This window comes from Crinia signifera, chromosome 5 (genome assembly GCF_055691185.1).
Source record: "Crinia signifera chromosome 5, ASM5569118v1, whole genome shotgun sequence".
NCBI classification, from domain to species: domain Eukaryota; kingdom Metazoa; phylum Chordata; class Amphibia; order Anura; family Myobatrachidae; genus Crinia; species Crinia signifera.
The window spans coordinates 176,263,966-176,276,753 of NC_139221.1; positions in this window are offsets into that span (position 1 = coordinate 176,263,966).

Consider the following 12,788-nt stretch of genomic DNA (forward strand, 5'->3'; position numbering starts at 1 on the left):
TTGCAGGGGCCACTACACCATTCAAAATAGGCGGGCTTTAGCATATGCAGTTAGGCCCCGTAGGTTGATTTTAGCTAAAAAGTGCCCCAAACACTCAAACGGGCTTGTATCTGGGAAGGGAAAATATGGGAAACATGACTTAGACAGCAAATGATACACTGTATGCCATGTTTCCAAATTTTTATGCACAGTGGTTACAGCATGAAGCGAATGCATGTGAATATACAAAGGTGCATTGCATTAAACAAGTCCAATGAGCGTCCCAAAATGGCCGGCCTGCCTGCTTTCATCCATCAATTGTTCTAAATTTTTCATTACCCAATGAGCTGAGGTGGAGTCTTAGCCACTGGTACCATCAGGGAGGTGTGTAAAGCACTTTAGGCTAGACAGCCAATCAGCTGCCAGCTTCCATCTGTCAATCAAATACAGCAGCCAATCAGAAAGCTGCCCATTGATCAGCAGGCCCTTTATGACATCACAAACAGACCCTCAGAACTATCTGTGCATGTCTAATGGCTGGCTGTCAGTTGGGCGGGTGGGTGGCAGAGGGAGGGGATGTCTGTCTCGTTTCTCCTGAAAATTGCGGTTTTTCTGCGTTTACGGGAAAAGTTGAGGTCCGACGCGCAAAAGTGGGGTATCGTAGATATCACATTTTAAAGACGCACATTTCTGGCCCCCCAAAAATGGGCATTTCAAATGAGAAATGAGTCCAATGAACAAAATAGGGTGAATAAGTATGTATTTCAGGGGTGAGTTAGCAGATTATTGGGGAAGTAAGTCCTGATATTTTTGGAGGTTGCAGGGGCCACTACACCATTCAAAAAAGGCAGGTTTTAGCATATGCAGTTAGGCCCCGTAGGATGATTTTAGCTAAAAAGTGCCCCAAACACTCAAACGGGCTTGTATCTGGGAAGGGAAAATATGGGAAACATGACTTAGACACCAAATGATACACTATATGCCATGTTTCCAAATTTTTATGCACAGTGGTTACAGCATGAAGCGAATGCATGTGAATATACAAAGGTGCATTGCATTAAACAAGTCCACTGAGTGTCCCAAAATGGCCAGCCTGCATGCTTTCATCCATCAATTGTTCTAAATTTTTCATTACCCAATGAGCTGAGGTGGAGTCTTAGCCAGTGGTACCATCAGGGAGGTGTGTAAAGCACTTTAGGCTAGACAGCCAATCAGCTGCCAGCTTCCATCTGTCAATCAAATACAGCAGCCAATCAGAAAGCTGCCCATTGATCAGCAGGCCCTTTATGACATCACAGACAGACCCTCAGAACTATCTGTGCATGTCAAATGGCTGGCTGTCAGTTGGGTGGGTGGGTGGCAGAGGGAGGGGATGTCTGTCTCGTTTCTCCTGAAAATTGCGCTTTTTCTGCGTTTACAGGAAAAGTTGAGGTCCGACGCGCAAAAGTGGGGTATCGTAGAAATAACCTTTTAAAGACGCACATTTCTGGCCCACCAAAAATGGGCATTTCAAATGAGAAATGAGTCCAATGAACAAAATAGGATGAATAAGTATGTATTTCAGGGGTGAGTTAGCAGGTTATTGGGGAAGTAAGTCCTGATATTTTTGGAGGTTGCAGGGGCCACTACACCATTCAAAATAGGCAGGCTTTAGCATATGCAGTTAGGCCTCGTAGGATGATTTTAGCTAAAAAGTGCCCCAATCACTTAAACGGGCTTGTATCTGGGAAGGGAAAATATGGGAAACATGACTTAGACAGCAAATGATACACTGTTTGCCATGTTTCCAAATTTTTATGCACAGTGGTTACAGCATGAAGCGAATGCATGTGAATATACAAAGGTGCATTGCATTAAACAAGTCCACTGAGTGTCCCAAAATGGCAGGCCTGCCTGCTTTCATCCATCAATTGTTCTAAATTTTTCATTACCCAATGAGCTGAGGTGGAGTCTTAGCCAGTGGTACCATCAGGGAGGTGTGTAAAGCACTTTAGGCTAGACAGCCAATCAGCTGCCAGCATCCATCTGTCAATCAAATACAGTTGCCAATCAGAAAGCTGCCCATTGATCAGCAGGCCCTTTATGACATCACAAACAGACCCTCAGAACTATCTGTGCATGTCTAATGGCTGGCTGTCAGTTGGGCGGGTGGGTGGCAGAGGGAGGGGATGTCTTTCTCGTTTCTCCTGAAAATTGCGCTTTTTCTGCGTTTACGGGAAAAGTTGAGGTCCGACGCGCAAAAGTGGGGTATCGTAGAAATCACATTTTAAAGACGCACATTTCTGACCCCCCAAAAATGGGCATTTCAAATGAGAAATGAGTCCAATGAACAAAATAGGGTGAATAAGTATGTATTTCAGGGGTGAGTTAGCAGATTATTGGGGAAGTAAGTCCTGATATTTTTGGAGGTTGCAGGGGCCACTACACCATTCAAAATAGGCAGGCTTTAGCATATGCAGTTAGGCCTCGTAGGATGATTTTAGCTAAAAAGTGCCCCAATCACTCAAACGGGCTTGTATCTGGGAATTGAAAATATGGGAAACATGACTTAGACAGCAAATGATACACTGTTTGCCATGTTTCCAAATTTTTATGCACAGTGGTTACAGCATGAAGCGAATGCATGTGAATATACAAAGGTGCATTGCATTAAACAAGTCCACTGAGTGTCCCAAAATGGCCGGCCTGCCTGCTTTCATCCATCAATTGTTCTAAATTTTTCATTACCCAATGAGCTGAGGTGGAGTCTTAGCCAGTGGTACCATCAGGGAGGTGTGTAAAGCACTTTAGGCTAGACAGCCAATCAGCTGCCAGCTTCCATCTGTCAATCAAATACAGCAGCCAATCAGAAAGCTGCCCATTGATCAGCAGGCCCTTTATGACATCACAGAAAGACTCTCAGAACTATCTGTGCATGTCTAATGGCTGGCTGTCAGTTGGGCGGGTGGGTGGCAGAGGGAGGGGATGTCTGTCTCGTTTCTCCTGAAAATTGTGGTTTTTCTGCGTTTACGGGAAAAGTTGAGGTCCGACGCGCAAAAGTGGGGTATCGTAGAAATCACATTTTAAAGACGCACATTTCTGGCCCCCCAAAAATGGGCATTTCAAATGAGAAATGAGTCCAATGAACAAAATAGGGTGAATAAGTATGTATTTCAGGGGTGAGTTAGCAGGTTATTGGGGAAGTAAGTCCTGATATTTTTGGAGGTTGCAGGGGCCACTACACCATTCAAAATAGGCAGGCTTTAGCATATGCAGTTAGGCCTCGTAGGATGATTTTAGCTAAAAAGTGCCCCAATCACTCAAACGGGCTTGTATCTGGGAATTGAAAATATGGGAAACATGACTTAGACAGCAAATGATACACTGTTTGCCATGTTTCCAAATTTTTATGCACAGTGGTTACAGCATGAAGCGAATGCATGTGAATATACAAAGGTGCATTGCATTAAACAAGTCCACTGAGTGTCCCAAAATGGCCGGCCTGCCTGCTTTCATCCATCAATTGTTCTAAATTTTTCATTACCCAATGATCTGAGGTGGAGTCTTAGCCAGTGGTACCATCAGGGAGGTGTGTAAAGCACTTTAGGCTAGACAGCCAATCAGCTGCCAGCTTCCATCTGTCAATCAAATACAGCAGCCAATCAGAAAGCTGCCCATTGATCAGCAGGCCCTTTATGACAGCACAGAAAGACTCTCAGAACTATCTGTGCATGTCTAATGGCTGGCTGTCAGTTGGGTGGGTGGGTGGCAGAGGGAGGGGATGTCTGTCTCGTTTCTCCTGAAAATTGCGCTTTTTCTGCGTTTACGGGAAAAGTTGAGAGCCGACGCGCAAAAGAGGGGTATCGTAGAAATCACCTTTTAAAGATGCACATTTCTGCCCCCCCAAAAATGGGCTTTTCAAATGAGACATGAGTCCAATGAACAAAATAGGGTGAATAAGTATGTATTTCAGGGTTGAGTTAGCAGGTTATTGGGGAAGTAAGTCCTGATATTTTTGGAGGTTGCAGGGGCCACTACACCATTCAAAATAGGCAGGCTTTAGCATATGCAGTTAGGCCCCGTAGGATGATTTTAGCTAAAAAGTGCCCCAATCACTCAAACGGGCTTGTATCTGGGAATTGAAAATATGGGAAACATGACTTAGACAGCAAATGATACACTGTTTGCCATGTTTCCAAATTTTTATGCACAGTGGTTACAGCATGAAGCGAATGCATGTGAATATACAAAGGTGCATTGCATTAAACAAGTCCACTGAGTGTCCCAAAATGGCCGGCCTGCCTGCTTTCATCCATCAATTGTTCTAAATTTTTCATTACCCAATGAGCTGAGGTGGAGTCTTAGCCAGTGGTACCATCAGGGAGGTGTGTAAAGCACTTTAGGCTAGACAGCCAATCAGCTGCCAGCTTCCATCTGTCAATCAAATACAGCAGCCAATCAGAAAGCTGCCCATTGATCAGCAGGCCCTTTATGACATCACAGAAAGACTCTCAGAACTATCTGTGCATGTCTAATGGCTGGCTGTCAGTTGGGTGGGTGGGTGGCAGAGGGAGGGGATGTCTGTCTCGTTTCTCCTGAAAATTGCGCTTTTTCTGCGTTTACGGGAAAAGTTGAGAGCCGACGCGCAAAAGTGGGGTATCGTAGAAATCACCTTTTAAAGATGCACATTTCTGCCCCCCCAAAAATGGGCATTTCAAATGAGAAATGAGTCCAATGAACAAAATAGGGTGAATAAGTATGTATTTCAGGGGTGAGTTAGCAGGTTATTGGGGAAGTAAGTCCTGATATTTTTGGAGGTTGCAGGGGCCACTACACCATTCAAAATAGGCGGGCTTTAGCATATGCAGTTAGGCCCCGTAGGTTGATTTTAGCTAAAAAGTGCCCCAAACACTCAAACGGGCTTGAATCTGGGAAGGGAAAATATGGGAAACATGACTTAGACAGCAAATGATACACTGTATGCCATGTTTCCAAATTTTTATGCACAGTGGTTACAGCATGAAGCGAATGCATGTGAATATACAAAGGTGCATTGCATTAAACAAGTCCAATGAGCGTCCCAAAATGGCCGGCCTGCCTGCTTTCATCCATCAATTGTTCTAAATTTTTCATTACCCAATGAGCTGAGGTGGAGTCTTAGCCACTGGTACCATCAGGGAGGTGTGTAAAGCACTTTAGGCTAGACAGCCAATCAGCTGCCAGCTTCCATCTGTCAATCAAATACAGCAGCCAATCAGAAAGCTGCCCATTGATCAGCAGGCCCTTTATGACATCACAAACAGACCCTCAGAACTATCTGTGCATGTCTAATGGCTGGCTGTCAGTTGGGCGGGTGGGTGGCAGAGGGAGGGGATGTCTGTCTCGTTTCTCCTGAAAATTGCGGTTTTTCTGCGTTTACGGGAAAAGTTGAGGTCCGACGCGCAAAAGTGGGGTATCGTAGATATCACATTTTAAAGACGCACATTTCTGGCCCCCCAAAAATGGGCATTTCAAATGAGAAATGAGTCCAATGAACAAAATAGGGTGAATAAGTATGTATTTCAGGGGTGAGTTAGCAGATTATTGGGGAAGTAAGTCCTGATATTTTTGGAGGTTGCAGGGGCCACTACACCATTCAAAAAAGGCAGGTTTTAGCATATGCAGTTAGGCCCCGTAGGATGATTTTAGCTAAAAAGTGCCCCAAACACTCAAACGGGCTTGTATCTGGGAAGGGAAAATATGGGAAACATGACTTAGACACCAAATGATACACTATATGCCATGTTTCCAAATTTTTATGCACAGTGGTTACAGCATGAAGCGAATGCATGTGAATATACAAAGGTGCATTGCATTAAACAAGTCCACTGAGTGTCCCAAAATGGCCGGCCTGCATGCTTTCATCCATCAATTGTTCTAAATTTTTCATTACCCAATGAGCTGAGGTGGAGTCTTAGCCAGTGGTACCATCAGGGAGGTGTGTAAAGCACTTTAGGCTAGACAGCCAATCAGCTGCCAGCTTCCATCTGTCAATCAAATACAGCAGCCAATCAGAAAGCTGCCCATTGATCAGCAGGCCCTTTATGACATCACAGACAGACCCTCAGAACTATCTGTGCATGTCTAATGGCTGGCTGTCAGTTGGGTGGGTGGGTGGCAGAGGGAGGGGATGTCTGTCTCGTTTCTCCTGAAAATTGCGCTTTTTCTGCGTTTACAGGAAAAGTTGAGGTCCGACGCGCAAAAGTGGGGTATCGTAGAAATAACCTTTTAAAGACGCACATTTCTGGCCCACCAAAAATGGGCATTTCAAATGAGAAATGAGTCCAATGAACAAAATAGGATGAATAAGTATGTATTTCAGGGGTGAGTTAGCAGGTTATTGGGGAAGTAAGTCCTGATATTTTTGGAGGTTGCAGGGGCCACTACACCATTCAAAATAGGCAGGCTTTAGCATATGCAGTTAGGCCTCGTAGGATGATTTTAGCTAAAAAGTGCCCCAATCACTTAAACGGGCTTGTATCTGGGAAGGGAAAATATGGGAAACATGACTTAGACAGCAAATGATACACTGTTTGCCATGTTTCCAAATTTTTATGCACAGTGGTTACAGCATGAAGCGAATGCATGTGAATATACAAAGGTGCATTGCATTAAACAAGTCCACTGAGTGTCCCAAAATGGCAGGCCTGCCTGCTTTCATCCATCAATTGTTCTAAATTTTTCATTACCCAATGAGCTGAGGTGGAGTCTTAGCCAGTGGTACCATCAGGGAGGTGTGTAAAGCACTTTAGGCTAGACAGCCAATCAGCTGCCAGCATCCATCTGTCAATCAAATACAGTTGCCAATCAGAAAGCTGCCCATTGATCAGCAGGCCCTTTATGACATCACAAACAGACCCTCAGAACTATCTGTGCATGTCTAATGGCTGGCTGTCAGTTGGGCGGGTGGGTGGCAGAGGGAGGGGATGTCTTTCTCGTTTCTCCTGAAAATTGCGCTTTTTCTGCGTTTACGGGAAAAGTTGAGGTCCGACGCGCAAAAGTGGGGTATCGTAGAAATCACATTTTAAAGACGCACATTTCTGACCCCCCAAAAATGGGCATTTCAAATGAGAAATGAGTCCAATGAACAAAATAGGGTGAATAAGTATGTATTTCAGGGGTGAGTTAGCAGATTATTGGGGAAGTAAGTCCTGATATTTTTGGAGGTTGCAGGGGCCACTACACCATTCAAAATAGGCAGGCTTTAGCATATGCAGTTAGGCCTCGTAGGATGATTTTAGCTAAAAAGTGCCCCAATCACTCAAACGGCCTTGTATCTGGGAATTGAAAATATGGGAAACATGACTTAGACAGCAAATGATACACTGTTTGCCATGTTTCCAAATTTTTATGCACAGTGGTTACAGCATGAAGCGAATGCATGTGAATATACAAAGGTGCATTGCATTAAACAAGTCCACTGAGTGTCCCAAAATGGCCGGCCTGCCTGCTTTCATCCATCAATTGTTCTAAATTTTTCATTACCCAATGAGCTGAGGTGGAGTCTTAGCCAGTGGTACCATCAGGGAGGTGTGTAAAGCACTTTAGGCTAGACAGCCAATCAGCTGCCAGCTTCCATCTGTCAATCAAATACAGCAGCCAATCAGAAAGCTGCCCATTGATCAGCAGGCCTTTATGACATCACAGAAAGACTCTCAGAACTATCTGTGCATGTCTAATGGCTGGCTGTCAGTTGGGCGGGTGGGTGGCAGAGGGAGGGGATGTCTGTCTCGTTTCTCCTGAAAATTGTGGTTTTTCTGCGTTTACGGGAAAAGTTGAGGTCCGACGCGCAAAAGTGGGGTATCGTAGAAATCACATTTTAAAGACGCACATTTCTGGCCCCCCAAAAATGGGCATTTCAAATGAGAAATGAGTCCAATGAACAAAATAGGGTGAATAAGTATGTATTTCAGGGGTGAGTTAGCAGGTTATTGGGGAAGTAAGTCCTGATATTTTTGGAGGTTGCAGGGGCCACTACACCATTCAAAATAGGCAGGCTTTAGCATATGCAGTTAGGCCTCGTAGGATGATTTTAGCTAAAAAGTGCCCCAATCACTCAAACGGGCTTGTATCTGGGAATTGAAAATATGGGAAACATGACTTAGACAGCAAATGATACACTGTTTGCCATGTTTCCAAATTTTTATGCACAGTGGTTACAGCATGAAGCGAATGCATGTGAATATACAAAGGTGCATTGCATTAAACAAGTCCACTGAGTGTCCCAAAATGGCCGGCCTGCCTGCTTTCATCCATCAATTGTTCTAAATTTTTCATTACCCAATGAGCTGAGGTGGAGTCTTAGCCAGTGGTACCATCAGGGAGGTGTGTAAAGCACTTTAGGCTAGACAGCCAATCAGCTGCCAGCTTCCATCTGTCAATCAAATACAGCAGCCAATCAGAAAGCTGCCCATTGATCAGCAGGCCCTTTATGACATCACAGAAATACTCTCAGAACTATCTGTGCATGTCTAATGCATGGCTGTCAGTTGGGCGGGTGGGTGGCAGAGGGAGGGGATGTCTGTCTCGTTTCTCCTGAAAATTGCGGTTTTTCTGCGTTTACGGGAAAAGTTGAGGTCCGACGCGCAAAAGTGGGGTATCGTAGAAATCACATTTTAAAGACACACATTTCTGGCCCCCCAAAAATGGGCATTTCAAATGAGAAATGAGTCCAATGAACAAAATAGGGTGAATAAGTATGTATTTCAGGGGTGAGTTAGCAGGTTATTGGGGAAGTAAGTCCTGATATTTTTGGAGGTTGCAGGGGCCACTACACCATTCAAAATAGGCAGGCTTTAGCATATGCAGTTAGGCCTCGTAGGATGATTTTAGCTAAAAAGTGCCCCAATCACTCAAACGGGCTTGTATCTGGGAATTGAAAATATGGGAAACATGACTTAGACAGCAAATGATACACTGTTTGCCATGTTTCCAAATTTTTATGCACAGTGGTTACAGCATGAAGCGAATGCATGTGAATATACAAAGGTGCATTGCATTAAACAAGTCCACTGAGTGTCCCAAAATGGCCGGCCTGCCTGCTTTCATCCATCAATTGTTCTAAATTTTTCATTACCCAATGAGCTGAGGTGGAGTCTTAGCCAGTGGTACCATCAGGGAGGTGTGTAAAGCACTTTAGGCTAGACAGCCAATCAGCTGCCAGCTTCCATCTGTCAATCAAATACAGCAGCCAATCAGAAAGCTGCCCATTGATCAGCAGGCCCTTTATGACATCACAGAAAGACTCTCAGAACTATCTGTGCATGTCTAATGGCTGGCTGTCAGTTGGGTGGGTGGGTGGCAGAGGGAGGGGATGTCTGTCTCGTTTCTCCTGAAAATTGCGCTTTTTCTGCGTTTACGGGAAAAGTTGAGAGCCGACGCGCAAAAGAGGGGTATCGTAGAAATCACCTTTTAAAGATGCACATTTCTGCCCCCCCAAAAATGGGCTTTTCAAATGAGACATGAGTCCAATGAACAAAATAGGGTGAATAAGTATGTATTTCAGGGGTGAGTTAGCAGGTTATTGGGGAAGTAAGTCCTGATATTTTTGGAGGTTGCAGGGGCCACTACACCATTCAAAATAGGCAGGCTTTAGCATATGCAGTTAGGCCCCGTAGGATGATTTTAGCTAAAAAGTGCCCCAATCACTCAAACGGGCTTGTATCTGGGAATTGAAAATATGGGAAACATGACTTAGACAGCAAATGATACACTGTTTGCCATGTTTCCAAATTTTTATGCACAGTGGTTACAGCATGAAGCGAATGCATGTGAATATACAAAGGTGCATTGCATTAAACAAGTCCACTGAGTGTCCCAAAATGGCCAGCCTGCCTGCTTTCATCCATCAATTGTTCTAAATTTTTCATTACCCAATGAGCTGAGGTGGAGTCTTAGCCAGTGGTACCATCAGGGAGGTGTGTAAAGCACTTTAGGCTAGACAGCCAATCAGCTGCCAGCTTCCATCTGTCAATCAAATACAGCAGCCAATCAGAAAGCTGCCCATTGATCAGCTTTATGACATCACAGAAAGACTCTCAGAACTATCTGTGCATGTCTAATGGCTGGCTGTCAGTTGGGTGGGTGGGTGGCAGAGGGAGGGGATGTCTGTCTCGTTTCTCCTGAAAATTGCGCTTTTTCTGCGTTTACGGGAAATGTTGAGAGCCGACGCGCAAAAGTGGGGTATCGTAGAAATCACCTTTTAAAGATGCACATTTCTGCCCCCCCAAAAATGGGCATTTCAAATGAGAAATGAGTCCAATGAACAAAATAGGGTGAATAAGTATGTATTTCAGGGGTGAGTTAGCAGGTTATTGGGGAAGTAAGTCCTGATATTTTTGGAGGTTGCAGGGGCCACTACACCATTCAAAATAGGCGGGCTTTAGCATATGCAGTTAGGCCCCGTAGGTTGATTTTAGCTAAAAAGTGCCCCAAACACTCAAACGGGCTTGTATCTGGGAAGGGAAAATATGGGAAACATGACTTAGACAGCAAATGATACAGTACACTGTATGCCATGTTTCCAAATTTTTATGCACAGTGGTTACAGCATGAAGCGAATGCATGTGAATATACAAAGGTGCATTGCATTAAACAAGTCCAATGAGCGTCCCAAAATGGCCGGCCTGCCTGCTTTCATCCATCAATTGTTCTAAATTTTTCATTACCCAATGAGCTGAGGTGGAGTCTTAGCCACTGGTACCATCAGGGAGGTGTGTAAAGCACTTTAGGCTAGACAGCCAATCAGCTGCCAGCTTCCATCTGTCAATCAAATACAGCAGCCAATCAGAAAGCTGCCCATTGATCAGCTTTATGACATCACAGAAAGACTCTCAGAACTATCTGTGCATGTCTAATGGCTGGCTGTCAGTTGGGTGGGTGGGTGGCAGAGGGAGGGGATGTCTGTCTCGTTTCTCCTGAAAATTGCGCTTTTTCTGCGTTTACGGGAAATGTTGAGAGCCGACGCGCAAAAGTGGGGTATCGTAGAAATCACATTTTAAAGACGCACATTTCTGGCCCCCCAAAAATGGGCATTTCAAATGAGAAATGAGTCCAATGAACAAAATAGGGTGAATAAGTATGTATTTCAGGGGTGAGTTAGCAGATTATTGGGGAAGTAAGTCCTGATATTTTTGGAGGTTGCAGGGGCCACTACACCATTCAAAAAAGGCAGGTTTTAGCATATGCAGTTAGGCCCCGTAGGATGATTTTAGCTAAAAAGTGCCCCAAACACTCAAACGGGCTTGTATCTGGGAAGGGAAAATATGGGAAACATGACTTAGACACCAAATGATACACTATATGCCATGTTTCCAAATTTTTATGCACAGTGGTTACAGCATGAAGCGAATGCATGTGAATATACAAAGGTGCATTGCATTAAACAAGTCCACTGAGTGTCCCAAAATGGCCGGCCTGCATGCTTTCATCCATCAATTGTTCTAAATTTTTCATTACCCAATGAGCTGAGGTGGAGTCTTAGCCAGTGGTACCATCAGGGAGGTGTGTAAAGCACTTTAGGCTAGACAGCCAATCAGCTGCCAGCTTCCATCTGTCAATCAAATACAGCAGCCAATCAGAAAGCTGCCCATTGATCAGCAGGCCCTTTATGACATCACAGACAGACCCTCAGAACTATCTGTGCATGTCTAATGGCTGGCTGTCAGTTGGGTGGGTGGGTGGCAGAGGGAGGGGATGTCTGTCTCGTTTCTCCTGAAAATTGCGCTTTTTCTGCGTTTACGGGAAAAGTTGAGGTCCGACGCGCAAAAGTGGGATATCGTAGAAATAACCTTTTAAAGACGCACATTTCTGGCCCACCAAAAATGGGCATTTCAAATGAGAAATGAGTCCAATGAACAAAATAGGATGAATAAGTATGTATTTCAGGGGTGAGTTAGCAGGTTATTGGGGAAGTAAGTCCTGATATTTTTGGAGGTTGCAGGGGCCACTACACCATTCAAAATAGGCAGGCTTTAGCATATGCAGTTAGGCCTCGTAGGATGATTTTAGCTAAAAAGTGCCCCAATCACTTAAACGGGCTTGTATCTGGGAAGGGAAAATATGGGAAACATGACTTAGACAGCAAATGATACACTGTTTGCCATGTTTCCAAATTTTTATGCACAGTGGTTACAGCATGAAGCGAATGCATGTGAATATACAAAGGTGCATTGCATTAAACAAGTCCACTGAGTGTCCCAAAATGGCCGGCCTGCCTGCTTTCATCCATCAATTGTTCTAAATTTTTCATTACCCAATGAGCTGAGGTGGAGTCTTAGCCAGTGGTACCATCAGGGAGGTGTGTAAAGCACTTTAGGCTAGACAGCCAATCAGCTGCCAGCATCCATCTGTCAATCAAATACAGTTGCCAATCAGAAAGCTGCCCATTGATCAGCAGGCCCTTTATGACATCACAAACAGACCCTCAGAACTATCTGTGCATGTCTAATGGCTGGCTGTCAGTTGGGCGGGTGGGTGGCAGAGGGAGGGGATGTCTTTCTCGTTTCTCTTGAAAATTGCGCTTTTTCTGCGTTTACGGGAAAAGTTGAGGTCCGACGCGCAAAAGTGGGGTATCGTAGAAATCACATTTTAAAGACGCACATTTCTGACCCCCCAAAAATGGGCATTTCAAATGAGAAATGAGTCCAATGAACAAAATAGGGTGAATAAGTATGTATTTCAGGGGTGAGTTAGCAGATTATTGGGGAAGTAAGTCCTGATATTTTTGGAGGTTGCAGGGGCCACTACACCATTCAAAATAGGCAGGTTTTAGCATATGCAGTTAGGCCCTG